The 16867-nt window shown below is 38.8% G+C and overlaps 1 long non-coding RNA gene across 1 annotated transcript in view; it reads left to right on the top strand.

Annotated features, from left to right (window-relative positions):
- LOC308065050 overlaps positions 1-16867 on the top strand; it is a 132310-nt gene that overhangs the window by 90540 nt on the left and 24903 nt on the right. The window contains exon 1 of the long non-coding RNA XR_013928635.1: positions 1-16867. This exon is cut by the window's left edge and continues 90540 nt beyond it; it is cut by the window's right edge and continues 17995 nt beyond it. This is a non-coding gene — a long non-coding RNA (uncharacterized lncRNA).

Here is a 16867-nt window from a genome sequence, read left to right as displayed (position 1 = left end):
TCTTTTTTTTATTTAGCAAATCTGTTGTCACTGAAAGGACTGATCTTGTAAGATGTCTCAAATCCTTCTCTCCCATAGATACTGCCACAGAAGCAGGTGCTTGGCATCTCTCAGGATCAAACCCTAAAATGCTAGTTGCCATGGTGACTGAATGTGAAAGAACAATAAAGAGCTGTTTACCAGTGAAACTTATCAGCAGGGCTCGACAAAGCACCACAAAACTGTAATTAGGGTTGCGTTTAAACACAGCTTTTTACTTCTGCAACTAAAACTAGGCAACAGCCTTTGCCTTTGATTTCTTCCTGATGTTATCCCTTGTATATCCCTTGCATCCCTTGTGTAAGATCCCACCCAAACTCTAAGTAGATTATAGCAGAGTAGTCAAAAATTAACATTTTGAAAAAATCCATGAAAAACAAAGCTGCAAAACTGCATGCAAATGACTGTATGAAAAATGACTCTTTGAGAAGCAAAGTGCTTTGATCCTACACATCCAGAGGTTGCTATACTCCACAGCAATCTGGAGAAGATCATGATAGTTTAGAATACATTTTTAGATGCAAGGATTCTTTTCATATTTGATTGAAAGAACAATACCCCAAATAGTAGAGAGTCCTTTGGGTTTTTATATTAAATTTTGGTTGGTTTATTGCTTCTTAGGATTCTGATTTCCTATGTTGTTAGTCATAGTAGCATCGCAGCTGACAAGTTAAAACAGATATTGTTAATAGTGGTAATCCATGTTGGTTTGGCAGTTCTGTGTCCTGAATGAATTCAGAGGTGCATTGTGAAAAGCATTTCACAAATGCCTGTGAAGGGAAGGTCTTACAGTGAAGGGTTTTCGCTTTAATTAAGCAAAACAGATGGTGCTGGAAGGGAAACAAAGGCACACAGAGGTGAAGCATCTTGCTCACAGCTGATCAGTGGAAACTCTCAAATAGTTATTCTCTAATCGTTAGGACTCTGAACCACTGTCAGTCATCAGCAGAAATCACTGTGCACCTTTGGCTGGCAGCTGAAACATGATGTCTGTGGCATGGATCTTTAGATCAGCAGTGAAGTTGTGCATCACCACCGGCCCACCGGCAGCAGTTTGAGAGCCTCTGCACGAGATGCCCATCAGTACTCCTATTTCCACATTGAGGAATTGCACACTAAAGAAAGTTTCACCCTTCTGTCATAGCTTTCAGGAGGGTATCGGCAGATTCTGGTGGCTCAGCAGGAGATACTGGGAAGCCTCATGCAGTAGTGTGTCACTATATGCCGAGTTATATAATGAGAAAAGTGATGGTAAAACCCCCACTCATTTAAATAAAGTTCTTTTTTAAGACTGACATAGATAGTGATACTGCAGCTTTCGCCCATCCTCACGGCTCTCCCACAAGGTGATTTTGCAATGCGTCCATTGTCCTTTTTGCTGCAGATGGTGTTGTTCTTCAAACTTCCATGCAAGTTGTTCACCATATGACTCCCAGGCATGGGGAAAAAAAGGGGAATTTGTGGCATTGTTTCTGTTAATGCAGTGTTTGAATCAGTTAAAATCTGAAACACTAACTAACATGCTATTTTCATGTTTCAGTAGCAATAGATGCCTATAAGTTCACCTGAGAATAATTCTGCTGAACATGTAAAAAACATCTCTTGCGCATCTTCTAAACCCTGCTTTTAAGTATATAGAAGAAATGAATCATCTGTGCTTCCAGGCAGCACCCCTCAGCGATAGATAGGGAACGATTTTCTAAGAAGGAAAAACTATTTCCTTTGAACATTCAAATCTCTGAACTGACTTCTCTTCCATCTCAATGTAAATCCATTGCCTTTGCTTCCCTGTGTGGCAGCTGGGTGACACAGGGGAAGGGCAAACCCTTTGAAGTGATATAACCTGAATTACAAGCCAGGTCCTGAAGAGAGCTAGTGGGTGGAAAGAACACAAGCCAGGGCTGATCTCTGCATAAACTGCAGCTGCTGTCAGTGTCAGGAACACTGAAATTTGTACCAGTGGTCTCTGCTAATTAGCTGCTACATGAAGTAAAATGTCTGGTGTGCCCCAGGTAACTGTTGTTGTTGTGAGAAACTAGAAAAGATAATGATGTCTGTTTCCTGCAATCGTTTCTAATGTTCTCTCATCTCCATCAGTCACCTTTAGTAATCAGTAGGCGATCTCCCCAGATGCACTGCTGACCCCTCGGGGCCCATGGGTGCGCTGGCTCTCCAGGGCAGGACAGGGAGAGAGCTGCCCTGCAGCAGCAGGGAGGATGCAGTTGCTGCTCATTTCCTATCACGCTTTGAGAGACTTCAGAAGTAGTGTGGGAGGGAGGAAAACTACATCCTGGAGCAGGAACAGTTGCCAGGACATCACGAGTAGGAAATAAGAGAAAGAAATACAGTGCTGGATCAGAGAGCTGCAAATTGTCTGCTGTAAACGCTGCTGTCTTCTAAAAGACTACTTTTGTCACTGATGGCCTTTTTTTAAAAAAAAAAGAAATGGGACTTCATGCCCGAGTGTCCAAGCTTTCCTCTCACTGAAAGCAGAGGCAAAGGGCTGCCTCTAAGATCCCAAATACATGGGGCTGCTGCAGTTTCACTGCCTTGTACACAGGTAGTGCCTTGGTCCAGCACAGGTATTCAGAGACCTTTTCACCCCAGGTGAAGTCCTGGCATATTGGCCCATGTGAGACTTGACAGAAATCCTTGTGTTAGTCCTTTCATAACAAGTTTCACCCATAATGAGGGTGATTTGTTATGTCATTTAGCTACACAGGATCTGAAATGAACTTCATGATAGCAAGGAAGTTGTGCTCTCACTAGTTCACATGGGACTCCAGGGGCTGAACACCAGCGACCGTTAGCCACTAGAGGCATAACAAAATTTTAGTGAAAAGAAAAAATGTTTTGCTTAAGAACAGGAGTGAAGACTCAGTTTGGTGGTGTCACCTCATACTGTTATAGCTGTTTTAAGTTAGGCTTCTGAGGAAAAAGAAGGTGTTCAAGCTCCCCCTACAATCAGTGGGATTGGTGGACACCCCAAACAGTTCACCCCACCAGTTTGAAAGACACTTTGGAATGGAGATATTTCTCATCCTCTATAAGTTATGAAGTAAGCCTACATGGCTGTCTTAAACTAGAGGTTTAATTTTGAGGGGTGAGATGAATTGCATCTTGTAGAAGAGGCATAGTAAGTGCTCATGAATGAAATGTGTCAGATGTAGTAACTAGAAAACACAAGTCAGTGAGATCTTACCAACTTAACACAATAGGTGAGGCATAAAGCCTCATTATGAATCCTTTTCCAATATATACACATATTAAACCTTTTCACTATGCATGGTTTTTTCTTAAAATTGCATTTTCCTTCTGAGGTCAGGAGTTTCTTGAAAATGCATCTGTCTGAGATCTCATTATAGATAGATACATAGATAGATATAGATAGATATGCCCATCTATTAAACTGGATGGGGGCAGCTGAGCCTAGGTGTACTTGGCTGCCCCTGAACTTTATCTCTGAAAACAGTATGTAGGGATGGATACTTCAGTGGTGCCAGAAGCACTTCATCTGCTTAGTAGGAATTTGGGATTTTGCTCGTATGTCCATTTCTTTGCAACCGATCTTCATATGTACATTCATGATGAAGGAAAGAAAGCATTTTTGAAACCAGAAAAATAACATAGAAAGAAGTAAAAAGTTACAAATATGTATTGCAGTATGTAAAGTGTCAGCTTGTAAAACGGAAGCTATTACTTCTTGGGAAAACAATCCAAGATACAGATATTCCATGGTATATAGAAGCCTGTGAAAGTAAGGCAAATACTGATGGACTAATGCTGGTAGTAGGCAGGAAATTAAACATAAGTTTACAGTGCAGCTTAAAAAGACAGCTGTCTGGGCCTCCATTCAGAAACACATTCTTACCTCACAAAACCCAAAAGTCAAGATTTGGTAAGATTTTTCCTGAAATAGTGTTTTTATTTATTGACACATAGTTAACACATAAAAGCAGGAAAACATAGCATAGACATTATTGTGATAGAGGAGAAACTATCAGGAAAAAAAAATTAAACACAATATGTAGTTTCCTTTAGCTGCCCATTAACTGTAAAAGGGTAGCCCCACTGAATATCAGCTGCAAAACTTCTGGTCAGCCTGGGTAAAGTGTCACCCCTGGTGTAGGGGAGCTGATGCAGAAACTCTGACAATATTTGTCAGAAATACAAGGTAGGGTGGAGTAAAAGGACAAAAGAGAAACAAGCAGCACAAGGACAGCGTGTCAAAGGAGAGATTCAGAGATCTGCTATTTCCCAGATTTGCGTAGACTTTATGATATTGGCCAAAATCACCAAATCTGTTTTTATCAGCTTCCTTCTGCTAAATAGCTATGTTGTTTTTTATTTTGCTTGTTAAGATTACAAGTATGATCAGTCTCTATGTACACTGCCTCCTATACTGGCACCTGGTCTATACTACTGCTATAACTTCTGTTACTACTAAATCACTTTCCCTAAGACATGGGGGAATGCAGAACAGAGGGAATGAATGTGTTCTTGTGGTCACCAGGGGTGATGGAGGACTTGTTACTAGCGCTTTGCATAAAACTGGACTCAATGAAATATTGCAAAATTTGCTGTTAAGAGCTCTGTAGCAGTAGGAAATAGGAGAGTAGTCATGCAGAGACATTTCCAGACTAGGGATCTGCACATAACAGCATGAGTCTTCACACACACATTTACAAACACACTTCCAGTAATCTGGATGACAGAGTGCTAGCAATCAATCTATGTAGCTGCTTTTTATAGCAATTCAGAAGTATTATTTCTCAATAGGACAGAAATAACTGCAATTTTATCTTTTAATATTTTTTTTCATTTCTCTATGGAAAGAAATTCATAAATGACAGCTCAGATTGCCATGTTTTTCTGATTTTCACTTACTATCAAATAATACCTAAACTAATAAACTGAAGGCTGTGAGTAGAAAAGCTAGCTGTAATTAATACATTATCAAAGAAAATTCATCAAAGCTCCTTTTCAGACTCCTGGATAAATGCTTCAAGTTTCCCTGTCATTGCTTCTATTACAGATTTCTAGGTGGAGTTGCCTGGCAAAGATTTAGCCCACAATCAAACATAAAATTAGAATAAAAATTGTGAGCTTCCTTCTTTGCTGTCTTTCCCCTTCTTTCACTTAGTCAAGATAAAAAGACAGAGCTAAACTCAGAACTCTTCTTCAGGGGATGCTGTTTTAACATGTGCATTGACCTCCAGGGAAAAAAACCACACATGCATATGTAGAGAAAACAAATACACCCCCCCAGCTGCCCCCCACATCCTAACTAAAGCACTGATTCCAGCTTTAATCTGTCCCACATTATTTTCCTGAGCATTCAAACTTCTACAATAAAGCCATTTATAGAGTAAGCAGTTTTATTGTTATACTAAGCACACTATGCTTTATGGCCTGTACACTTTGAGTGAGCCTAGAAACAACAGTGGAGGAAAATACTAGATTATTAGGTTATACTCCACAATTTGTGTCAACAAATAGCTTCTACTTTTCTAGCTATGCTACCTGTCTTTCTCTGGCAGCTGTCAATGGCTTGCTTCTTTTTAATGAATGCTGGGGCCTCCAAAGTTCCCCCAGGCACACATACATCAAGAAAAATGCTGAGATTTGTCAATTCCCCTAACATCCATTTAGGATTATTGTCAACATTTATAAATCTATAAGCAAAACATTCCCTTGAGACTAATTCTTTTTGACGGTTAGTTGAGGTAGGTCACCCAGCAGGGAAAATCTTGTTGGTGTATAACAAGGATGTGCTGCCTTTAATACCTTCTTTTTATCAGTGATATTTGAGTCTTTTGAGTGCTTCTGGGATACAATTTATCTTTCCTACATGTGTCAAAAAGCTTGATTTTGTAATGGTGTCTGTGCATTTATATAGAAGTGCTCTTTTGGGTTTGGACTTGGGATGGGAATGGAGTACAGAAAGACATAGAAATGCCTATGTCCTTAAGAATAACGTAGAGGATTTTTTTTCCTAAGTCTCCTACACAAATTCTTAGATTGCTCAGATAGAAAAAAGAATTATCGAGTAGCTATGAAATTGTTTTAGTTTAAGTCTACTCAGAAATTTGTTACTTCTTTAAAAAAAGGGGAAAGTGCGCAGGGTAAGGAAAGGAGGTACACACCAAGGAACTGATATTGTCAGAGCATCAGCTATGGTAGCCTATATTAGTATCTTACCTATAGTACCAAGAAATCAGTTGGTGTAAAGAATCCCTAATGTACATCAGAATTATTGTCAGAGACTTCTATCGCCACTTCCTCAGATATATGCCAATTTACTAGATTTACAAGGACAGTCTTGTGGCATTTCAGTCAATGAACAAATGTGCTTATTAACAAATATTCTTAGAAAGTCCATTTAAGATCTATACATAGATCCATAGGTAGAATCAAGACTAGGAACCTAATTCAAATGCTTTCCAACATCCCTGAACATCCTTGTTGATGCAAAGTAGCTGGCAACTGGTTGAAAGCCAGGTGAAGATCCCCAGTGTGTAGAGGAGTCCTGCATAGGACAAAGCTTCAGAATATAGATGGGTTTATAATGGTTCAGGTCAAAAGTTCACTTGGCTCAGTACTCTTCTTGCTACAGTAGGAAGAATATAAGGACTGGGCAGCGTAATTTGTCATCTGCATATACTCCCAGACTCCGCAGCTTGAGGTTCATGGGCTTCCTGAGCTGGATGTATGGGTGAAATATTTCATTTCTCACATGAAGAACTGTCCAGCTCAGTTCTGAGCCCCTGTGAGTTGTTAACTTTGGTGTCCTGTGTTTAATTTCACATCATTCCATATACTGAGGGCAATGAAACTGGTGAACGGTCTAGAGCACAAGTATTATGAGAGTCAGCTGAGACAACTGGGGTTGTTTAATCTGGAGAAAAGAAGACTCAGCGGGGACCTTATCGCCCTCTACAACTACTTGACAGGAGGTTGTAGGCAGCAGGGGGTAGGTCTCTTCTCCCAGGTAACAAGCAACAAGGAACAAGCAACAAGGAACAAAGACAAAAGGAAACAGCCTCAAGTTGCACCAGGGGAGGTTTAGATTTGATATTAAGAATGATTTTTTCACTGAAAGGGTAGTCAAGCATTGAACCAGCCTGCCCAGGCAGGTGGTGGAATCACCATCCCTGGAGGTATTTAAAAGACATGTAGATGTGGTGCTTGGTGACATGGTTTAATGGTGGACTTGACAGACCTGGGTTAACAGTTGGACTTGATCATCTCAAAAGTATTTTCCAACCTAATGATTCTGTGATTCTATTATTTTATGATCATGTGAAGTAGAATTGTGTGAATAGGTGGACCTACCATCTACTTGCTGCCTACTTCCTGGGGAGTCTCAACAAACCTGGTATGTTAGATTTTAAAGAGTCTCAAGACTTGCAAAAGGAGAATGGTGCATTACTTCATAGATTGAGAAGACCATGAAGAATTAAAGAAACAAAAAAACCACCACCAACAAAATAATATGAAGAGTACAAGAACTTGAAGACTTGAGGTTTTATTTACCTAAATCTGAATGCTTGTTATTAGGAAAAGCAAGTGCCACACTTACAAAATTAAAATTATATTGAAAATTTGATGATTTGGAGAAGAAAAACAAAAAGGTTCTGATACTTGAAGCAGTGCAGTAAATGGTGGGTTATATCTGTTTCTTGTCCTGTGAAGTTATGCACACTTTTGAATTCTGGTTCTGAAATGGTTGTCCTACGCGCCTGCTATTTTCATGCCTGTCCAGGTTGCTCTTCAAGCATTCAGTCATGGCTGGTCAGGCTTTCTGAAAATCAGTGAATGCCAGAAAATGGAAGGGTTATGTGCAATCAGCAAAGCTTGCTGAAGAGTACATTTTCCTACAAATACAACTGAACTCAGTATGCCATTTCTAGCATATAAAATGTGAAATTTGACTTCAGGATTTTTTACCAATGGTTGTAAGTGAGCTTAATAACAACTATGAGAAATGCCTGGTTACTAGAGATAAGGAAGCTACCAAACCCAGCATGGTAAGAGAAATTTAATGAGAGCTCATATTTGACTGTGAGGCAGCGGAATTTCAGTAATAGTAGAATTTCTCTGCCTCATCCAGCTAATTAAAATTTCTGACAAAGGCAAATGGCTAACAGTGGCATGGAAGCCTAGTACCTCAGTGAAGAAAACTGGGCTACAGTGGAGAAAACTGCAATACTTTGTTTTGGCACTAGCAGAGTTTATTCTTTGTGTTGGAGTATACTGCCACCTCCTATAGGAAAGTTCTCAGCAGTACCCTAGTAAAGTGCTCAGGCAGCACATTTATCTCTCTGTATCAGAAAGAAGGGGGAACTGGAGCAGAAAGTGAGGGAAAAAGACTTCAGAGCATGGAGAGAAAGAAAAGAGGAGCCTTAGTGTGGAAAGAAGGAAAAGCAAAGAGAAAGGCATGAAGAAAAATGACCCATGAAAGGTTAGAGCTTACAAAGAAAGGAATCGTGTGTATGGCAATCAGGGGAGCAGAAAGTCCTCCTAGGTTGACTAAGCAGAGCCAGTTAAAAGGCATTCAGTCATACTAGTGATTATTAGTCCTTTGAAACCTATTAATCCTATTATGAGGCTGTGGAACAATTTTAGAATTTAAACAGACAAGCAACTGTATTTATATTTTTGTGTGTGTGTGCCATATTCTTTTGCCTTCTTTCTTTCCTTTCTGTATTTCTTTCTTACTAGTTTCTTTTTTTTAATTATTTTTTATTTTTAAAGTTGCATCTTTCCCTTTCTGTCTTCTTGTTTCCTTATCTCTCCTGTTTTTTCCTACATTTTATTTAACTGGAGATTAAAGGAGACAGGCTGTGTGCCCTTTACTACCATCATTCCTCACATTAGGAGGATGGGGAGACAAAAGAAAGGTCCTGGAATCTTTCAAGCAAAACAGAGTATTATTGCATACACAGTAAAGTAGTTCATAAAAGGAGATTAGAAAGGATACAGTAAACACCAGCATTAGCGGCAGAGTTTGGCCTCGACCCACAAGCTCTGCCAGGCAATTGAATGCTCATCAGGCAAAATGGTAATGTAGCCAAACAGCTGTGTGTTCCTCAGAGAAGCTGTAGAAGCACATGGCCTTAAAAGAAAGAGGGATCTTTCTCTTCTTTAGGTTCACAAACATTCTGTAAGAGAGTCAAATTTTAAGTCTTGCCTTAACCAGATCTCTGTTTTACACATGGAGAGCTGTGGGGGTACTTGGTGCGTGGGCTCTAGTTTCAGATAGTTAAGATCCACACGTAATGTTGAACATGTTATTACTTGCTGAATTGTAGCAAGAGCATTTTGTCAGCCCAGACATGTCCCGTTCTGTAAATGCCCCAGCTACTGCCATCCCTATGCAGAAAGATCCTTCCCTGGGCAACAGGAGTAGCCACCACATCTTGTCCACATTTGCTTCCAGTTTGGAGGCCAAAGTCACAAGACACATAGGAAATTGTCCTGGCTCAATTTCAACCCACCTGTATATAAACAGACAGCTGCTTGCATATCACTTTATAAAGCAGAGCTGGCATAGCAAAGACATTCACAACAAAGACTTGGGGGTGCTGTGAAATGCAAGAGCACTACATGCTGTCATCTGCTGGGATGGAGGAGTGCTTGCCAATTTGCTATAAGATCTCCATGATCTAAGTGGCTGACTAAGTCAAGGTGTCCCCAGCCTGTTAGACGTAAGGTGAAGACATGAGAGGCTCAGGAACACTTCCCTCCCAATCTGGAAAAAAATATACAGCCACAGGATTAGAAAACCAGCCAAGCAGCATTTGTGGACTGCACAAAGGGCAAAGTGCTGTTCTCCATAGCATGCATATTTATTTTGATGTGGTTGTCTGTGGGCAGCAGGGTATGAAATCAAACCACACAACTGACATTTAAACTATGGCAGCTTCACTGTGGTCTGGCAAGGGGAGGAAACCCCAGTGCAAATATAACTAACTTTGCTCCCATTGACATTCCTTCTTATTACTAGGTGTAAATAAGAACAAGATCCAAGCAATTGTAATAAGACCGTTGCTGTAACTATCGGAGAATTAATTGTTTTCCTATCCACTCCTTTTTTTTTTTTTTTTTTTGCAATGACAAAAGGATAAATCCTTCTGGCAGGCCAATTAACGTAAGCACAATCTGTTTCTCAGGGCCTTGTGTTTGAGAGAATTTGATGTGAAACATATATGACATTTTCACCTTGCTAATGAACGTCTATAAAGCCTATCTACAGGTGAAGGTCTCTATAAGGTAAATTCATATCTGTTGTTCATGGTTGTCTATAGTGCTGAATGTGTAGACAGTAGGTATGTATGAATCAGGCAGTGTTACTAGCATCTCCGAGACCTCATTAGCCACATGATCCATTCACTTGCTATTAATTCATAATTTCTAGCTTAAAAGACTTTTTTATAGGAAAAAATAATTCTTTATATACCACTTGTTCTCATGTATTCTATATTTTAAGAAGATAGAATTCAGATTACCTTTCTTTACACACCTAAAAACCACAATTTCTAACTCAATGAGTTCTGGAGTTTACCTTAATAATAGAGTATCCCAGGTCTTCTGCATGTGTTAATATTTTTCATATGAGAAAGAAGGCACATTTCTGACAGGGCGATGAATCATTGGAACAAACTGCTGGTGGATTTTGTGTTTCCTGAGCTCCTCAAACAAAGACTGGAAACCTTGCCAGAAGATGTGTTTTATTCAGATACAAGTTATTGGTCTCTACAGTAATAACTAGAAAATATTATTTGATCACAGAATCATAGAACGGTTTGGGTTGGAAGGGACCTTAAAGACCATCTAGTTCCAAGACCCCCTGCCATGGGCAGGGACACCTTCCACTAGACCAGGTTGCTCAAAGCCCCATCCAACCCAGCCTTGAACACTGCCAGGGATGGGGCACCCACAGCTTCTCTGGGCAACTTGTTCCAGTGTCTCACCACCCTCACAGTGAAGAATTTCTTCCTTACAGTTCATCTAAATCTACCCTTTTTTGATTGCCCCTTTTATCCTTAAAATAACTTAATATGTAAGATCAGGATTTGGACAGGTGATAGTGTTTCTCTTTTATAGTCTAAATTCTGTATATGAAGATGTGTGAAAATACCAAAACAATTTGTTAGGCATTTTCTGAAGGGATGTAATGTTTTTTGCAAGAAACCTTGTGTTGTAGAATAGTACAAGTTTCAACAAACATGAAAAGGGAGAAAACAGGAAAAGTGTGGAATTTGATTGGAACAATAATAAACTCACTGATAATCAGTAGATATTTGGAACTAAATATATTTCTAAAAATAAGATGGTCTTTTATTATTTAATCAAAGGGGATGGTAATTTTTTTTAACTAAAATTTATTGTAAATATTTCACTGATATATGCCAGTGTTCAAATACTTATGGAAGGAGAAGAGCTCTGACACAAGAAATTGGGATTGTACTTAAAGCAATCAGACAGGATATTAGGCACCTAGGTTAAAATATCTGCTCTGAATCAGGTGGTTAAATAACTTTGTCATTCTTTGAAAGTTCCTGATTTTCTTCCATTTTGAAACTGGGAAAGAAACTGGAAGCTCCATGAATGTGATCTAATTCCTGCCTTTGCCTGTCAGAAAGATTTCATCGGAGAATCAAACTATTTTATTTCACAGACATATAGAGCTTTAAATTTTGGAGTTAGACATTGTGTAGCTACTGTTTTTCTTTGCTATAGAGGTATCTGTTTAAAAAGAAAAATTTGCTTTATACTCTACTTGCTGTATTTTATTGCCAAAGTAATGATCAAACTGAATAAGGTGTACTTAGCCTAGCATCTCTTCTCTGACAGCGACCAATGCTTAATGCTTCAGACAAAGGTACAAGAAAATCAGTGGTCAGCTATGCCATACCTCTCCTAAAGTAAGAGGTTTTTTTTCTCTCTAATTCTTATTAGTTAGTAGCTAGCATATACCCTGTAGCTTGCACTTTTATGTCCCTTATGTATTACTTACCTTGCCTGATGCATCTGTGATGTTCCTAATCATCATTCAGATGTTTAACCTTAAAAATCTTGTTATGTTCCCAGTCTTAACATGTTCTGGCAATAAGTTCCACAGGTAAGTCATATTTCCTAACAATGAAATATTTCCTTTTTATCAACCAAAAAAATATTGCCCATTAATTGAAGTGAATTTCCTTTTTTTCCTTATGAAGTAGGAAAAAACACAAAGAAAATACATTGCTGGCAGAGGCAATAGCAGTAGATCTTTATTGGATTTACACCTTTGCTCCTGATTTAGGAGGCTTTAACCATTCACTGGACCAGATGCACTGGTTCCCACTAACATTTTGGGTGTTTTGGACACTATGATCACTCCTGTTCTGTCTGGCCTGATTATATGAACTTCAGGTGCGGACAGAAGTGTTCCTTGGTATCCACGGTTAAAGAAGGAAGGTGATGGAAGCAGCACTTTCTAACCTCAGAGGCAGGGGAATGAGTTGATCTTAGGTTCCCTGTTTTCTGAGAACATTGCTAGGTCGGTCACACGGTGAGGAAAAAACTGAAGGAAAACCTGATTATGAATCTCAGTTATAAGTTACTCTGCAACATCTTAAAAGATACTTAATACAGCAGTCTCCATAATTTCAAGCAGAATGTGTAACCCAAAAGTCTTTTAAGAATCAAGGCATCAGTCACTCAGTGCTACTATGAATATGTTTATAGAAATAAATATACAAATAGCCTTTTAGGCACCTTGGGAACTTCAATAAGAAGAGGTTCCTTCAGTCCTTTAGTACTGCACTGCCTGGGCAGCCTCAGAGAGTGTGTTATGAGAGCCTATATTTTGTATGCAAATACAGAAAATAACATTTAAATATGAGTTGAGTTCCCACTTAATTTTGTGGATGAATATCCTGACTCAGGATTGCATTAAAATTCATCTCTTATTTAGACCTTAGATGCTAAACAAGGCCAAAGCCAAATTTGTTCTTGTTTTTCCCATAAGGTTTAAAATTTTCACCATCAAATGGAAATACAATCATACATCTAGCTCATAGAGATAGTAAAGAGGTACAGTAATGTGTTTTTCCAATAGATGACTTATAGAGCAGTAGATCATGGACGAAGAGTGCATTTTGAATACACGGTATGATCAATTACATAATAATGCTACCTGTTTTCTTGTGTATTTTTACACACAGAGTCTTTATAGGTACACAGGTGTATTTATAGTCTTGGAAGTGGTGAGAACAAAAGCATTTTGAGAGTCTCAGGTTTGTAGAAGATACTTTCTATTTCTGCCCTGGCACTGACAGTAGGGAGATTTGCTTTCTTGCTAGGCTTTTAAGTAAGGGGTACATTGTCTAAGGTTTTGAAAGGCCAAACACTTCTCTATTCACATGGTTTTGTTTTGGGGGGGGGGTTCTTGGGGGGGGTGGAGGAGGGGGTGGGGAAGAGGAAATGTTTATATAGTTAAACTGACTAGATACAAAGAGGCATATCTGCAGGATTCAGATCCCTTTTTAAGGCACCTAACTAAGTGGACAGATTCTTAAAAATCTTGGCATCCGGCAGGTCCCGCTACGACCAGTTTGCTGGGAACAATGGCAACCGCTGCATGCCGAGCTCTTTTTAGAACCTGCCCTTTGTGCCCTACCAGTTTCAGTTCTCCTATATGGTCAATTAATGAGTTCATTTCCCCTGGTATTTGTGTGGGTCTTTGACACATCAATGAGAGAGAAAAGAACCATTTCCTAAGAAGAATTACAGTAATCACTGGCAACAGCTTAGGAACAGCAATACTACTTGACCCAACTTTGAATGTACTATTCATGCCACTAAAAATATTTGTTGAGGTTTGGTACTTTCAGATAACCTTCTGCTCCTTTCCAGCTTCCAAATCTGAATGGGCATCTCCTGTCACCTGCTGAGTTACTGGTCCTGTATGAAACCGTTGTACATAATACTGGTCCCTGTTCATAACGGAGACATTGCTTATGTAGGGTGGACCTTTGCACCTTCGTCTGAGCAAAGCAAAGCTCCTCTGAGCCCTGCACTTAAGCTTCGTAAAGGAGGGGCCTAGCCACCACCAGTGGATTCCTGTTGCAATAGGATTAGACAAAAAGCTACTACAAAAGGTTCAGAATATAATGATACTCCTGATGCTTTCACTTTTGATGTCTTAAAAGCTGTCTTTGCATTATATGTTGCTGGCTCCATTGCAGACTGTAGGGCATTAGGGTAAGTGAACATGTAAGGAAAAGGAAAATCAATCTCCAACCTCAGATAATGGGACTGCTGGTGCAGATGGTCACTAAACACCAGTGGTTTATAGGCTTCACTCTAGGGTTTGAATTGTCGAGATGATCCCTGTGGAAAAGAAAGAGAACACATAAGAGAAAATAAGGAATGTCCTTCTTATTGGGATCATATGTACTTTATTGCACTGACTTTTAATTTTTGATTGTAGCCTGCTCTGCATTCATAGGTTGGTGCAAATTTGGGGTGGACTCAGTTTTATTTGTTTTAATTGTGTTCATTCTCTGCCTTTTTTAGGTCTCGAATACCACAGTTCATGCTGGAAAGTGTCAAATGCATGGCCAATGTCCATGATGAATTGCAATGTTGTGTGAGTCACACAGCAGAGCACCATTGTGTGTGGTTTTTCATCTAATTAGCCAGGAAATAGACCTTGTTGGGCACACACAGCCTTTGAAAACAGAATTTTTGTCCTTGTAGCTGGCCCTTTCCAGGGGTCTCACCAAGGTTCCGTTATCAACAGCAGTAATAAATGCCAATATTCTTACGTATAGGAAAAAAGATCAGTACTTAATGAGCACAATTCCATACATTTTACATAAGTAAAATACATATTTAGGAAACAAAAAAAATTTGAAAACATCTATTCACTTCTCCACTTAGCTAAACTTGCAATTCAGGTTCTCATGTATAAAATTGTCTAAATTCCTCTGGGTTTCCAGTGACTTTTTCTTTACTCAGATGTGTGTATGTGTTAATACATCTAAGGTTTCCAGCATGACTTTTAGAATGGCATTTTCAAAAACACTGTTATTTCATTAATAACAGAGTTGGCTCTTCAGTGAAAATCTCCAAAAGCCCCATCTTATATGAACTTCATGAAATTAATGAAATCTCAAGCTAGACAAGTTGTGTGCCCAAAATTTAGGGGGAAGGAAAAAAATTGTAAGAAAATGAGTAAGATTTAAAGAAAGAATAGGAAGACATATTCAGAAGACATAGTCAGAAGATATCTTTCTGCAGACTTCTTAGCTTCTACACTTTTTTTAACTTTTGAAGAATTTACATACTTTTTAGATTCTTTACAGCCATCACTACATGTATTTTTATGTACAGTGGATATGGAGGAAACTAATGGGTAATATAAGAATAGCTGGGTTAAATTAACTACTAGGTACATGTTGCAGATAAACTCAATGGAATTTCTCAGTCTTTTGTCATATCTTACAATGCATTAATGAGGACCAGAACAATAGTTACTGAGCTCTGCTAATTTGTTTTTTCGATTTCATGTGGGATACAGAACCATAGAATCATAGAATGGCTTGGGTTGGAGGGGACCTTAAAGATCATCTAGTTCCAACCCCCTGCCACGGGCAGGGACACCTTCCACTAGACCAGGTTGCTCAGAGCCCCATCCAGCCTGGCCTTGAACACTGCCAGGGATGGGATGGGGCATCCACAGCTTCTCTGTGCAACCTGATCCAGTGTCTTACCACCCTCACACTGAATAATTTCTTCCTAATTTCCGTGGAAACAAAATTGTTTGCAAAATTATGTTGCTACTTGCTACATAATTTTTATTTATTTTAATATTTTTAATATTTTAAACTCTACTTAGGCTTGTTTAATTTTAAAGACCTTTAGAATTAAATTATCTTTTATTAATGCATATATTCTGCGTGTTTTTATTTTATTTTAATTGTTCTTAAAAATAATGTGCTAAAATATGTAATAAGGAATTGATATACCTACATTTCATTAATTTTCTCTGGAGTTTATCAATGCACAACTCTTGGCAGGGCCTAGTTAATTCAGCCTGGAAGTGTAGGAAGGTTTTTCTGTTTTTTACCTTCTGCCATTAATGGTTTTGTGTGTATCATGTTACACAGATAGACACAAACCTCTTCTCACAGTTGTAGGGAAGAAATCTCATAAGATGTCAGTGCAGTTCACTACACAGTCGATGGAGAAAGACAAAGTCCTCGAGGGAGCAGTTCAGAAGCTAGGCTCTCTTCTCTTCCTCTCCTCTGTCTCCAAAATGTTACTGAAAAATCAAGGGAGTCTAAGGAAAATCAATAGTAATGGTGAAGAAGCTGAAAAAAAAATATTTCTTACAAAAAGGAATGCAATGGGTAGTTATTTTAAATAGAACAGTCAGGAGGCAACATGTTGAAACCATGTGATCTGAAAATTGAAATGGTCTGAAAACAAAAGTCCAGGGAAAATGAACAGGAACTTTTTTTCTGTTCCCTGGAATAAGAACAGGATGGTATAAAAGATGGGAAATTCGAAACAGAAGCAGCAAAATATTGTTCCATGCAGCTTTGTGATTAAACAGTGGAACTTAGGAAGTAGATGAGAGCAATCTCCTGGCCAGGTTAAAAAATGGGTGTGCATTTTTTAAGACTGCCAGGACCTCAGTTAGGAATTTATTTATTTTTTTATAATAAAATAAACATCTTTTAAAATATTCAGGTCTTAAACCTGTTAGAAGGCAAAATGAGATGTTGCTGAATCTGTTTTATTCCATATATGCTTGCTACAGGGTTTTGCT

The sequence above is a fragment of the Falco punctatus genome (assembly GCF_963210335.1).
Source record: "Falco punctatus genome assembly, chromosome: 5".
NCBI lineage: Eukaryota > Metazoa > Chordata > Aves > Falconiformes > Falconidae > Falco > Falco punctatus.
Note: the sequence above shows the minus strand (reverse complement) of the source record. Positions and strands in the feature narration are given on the sequence as shown.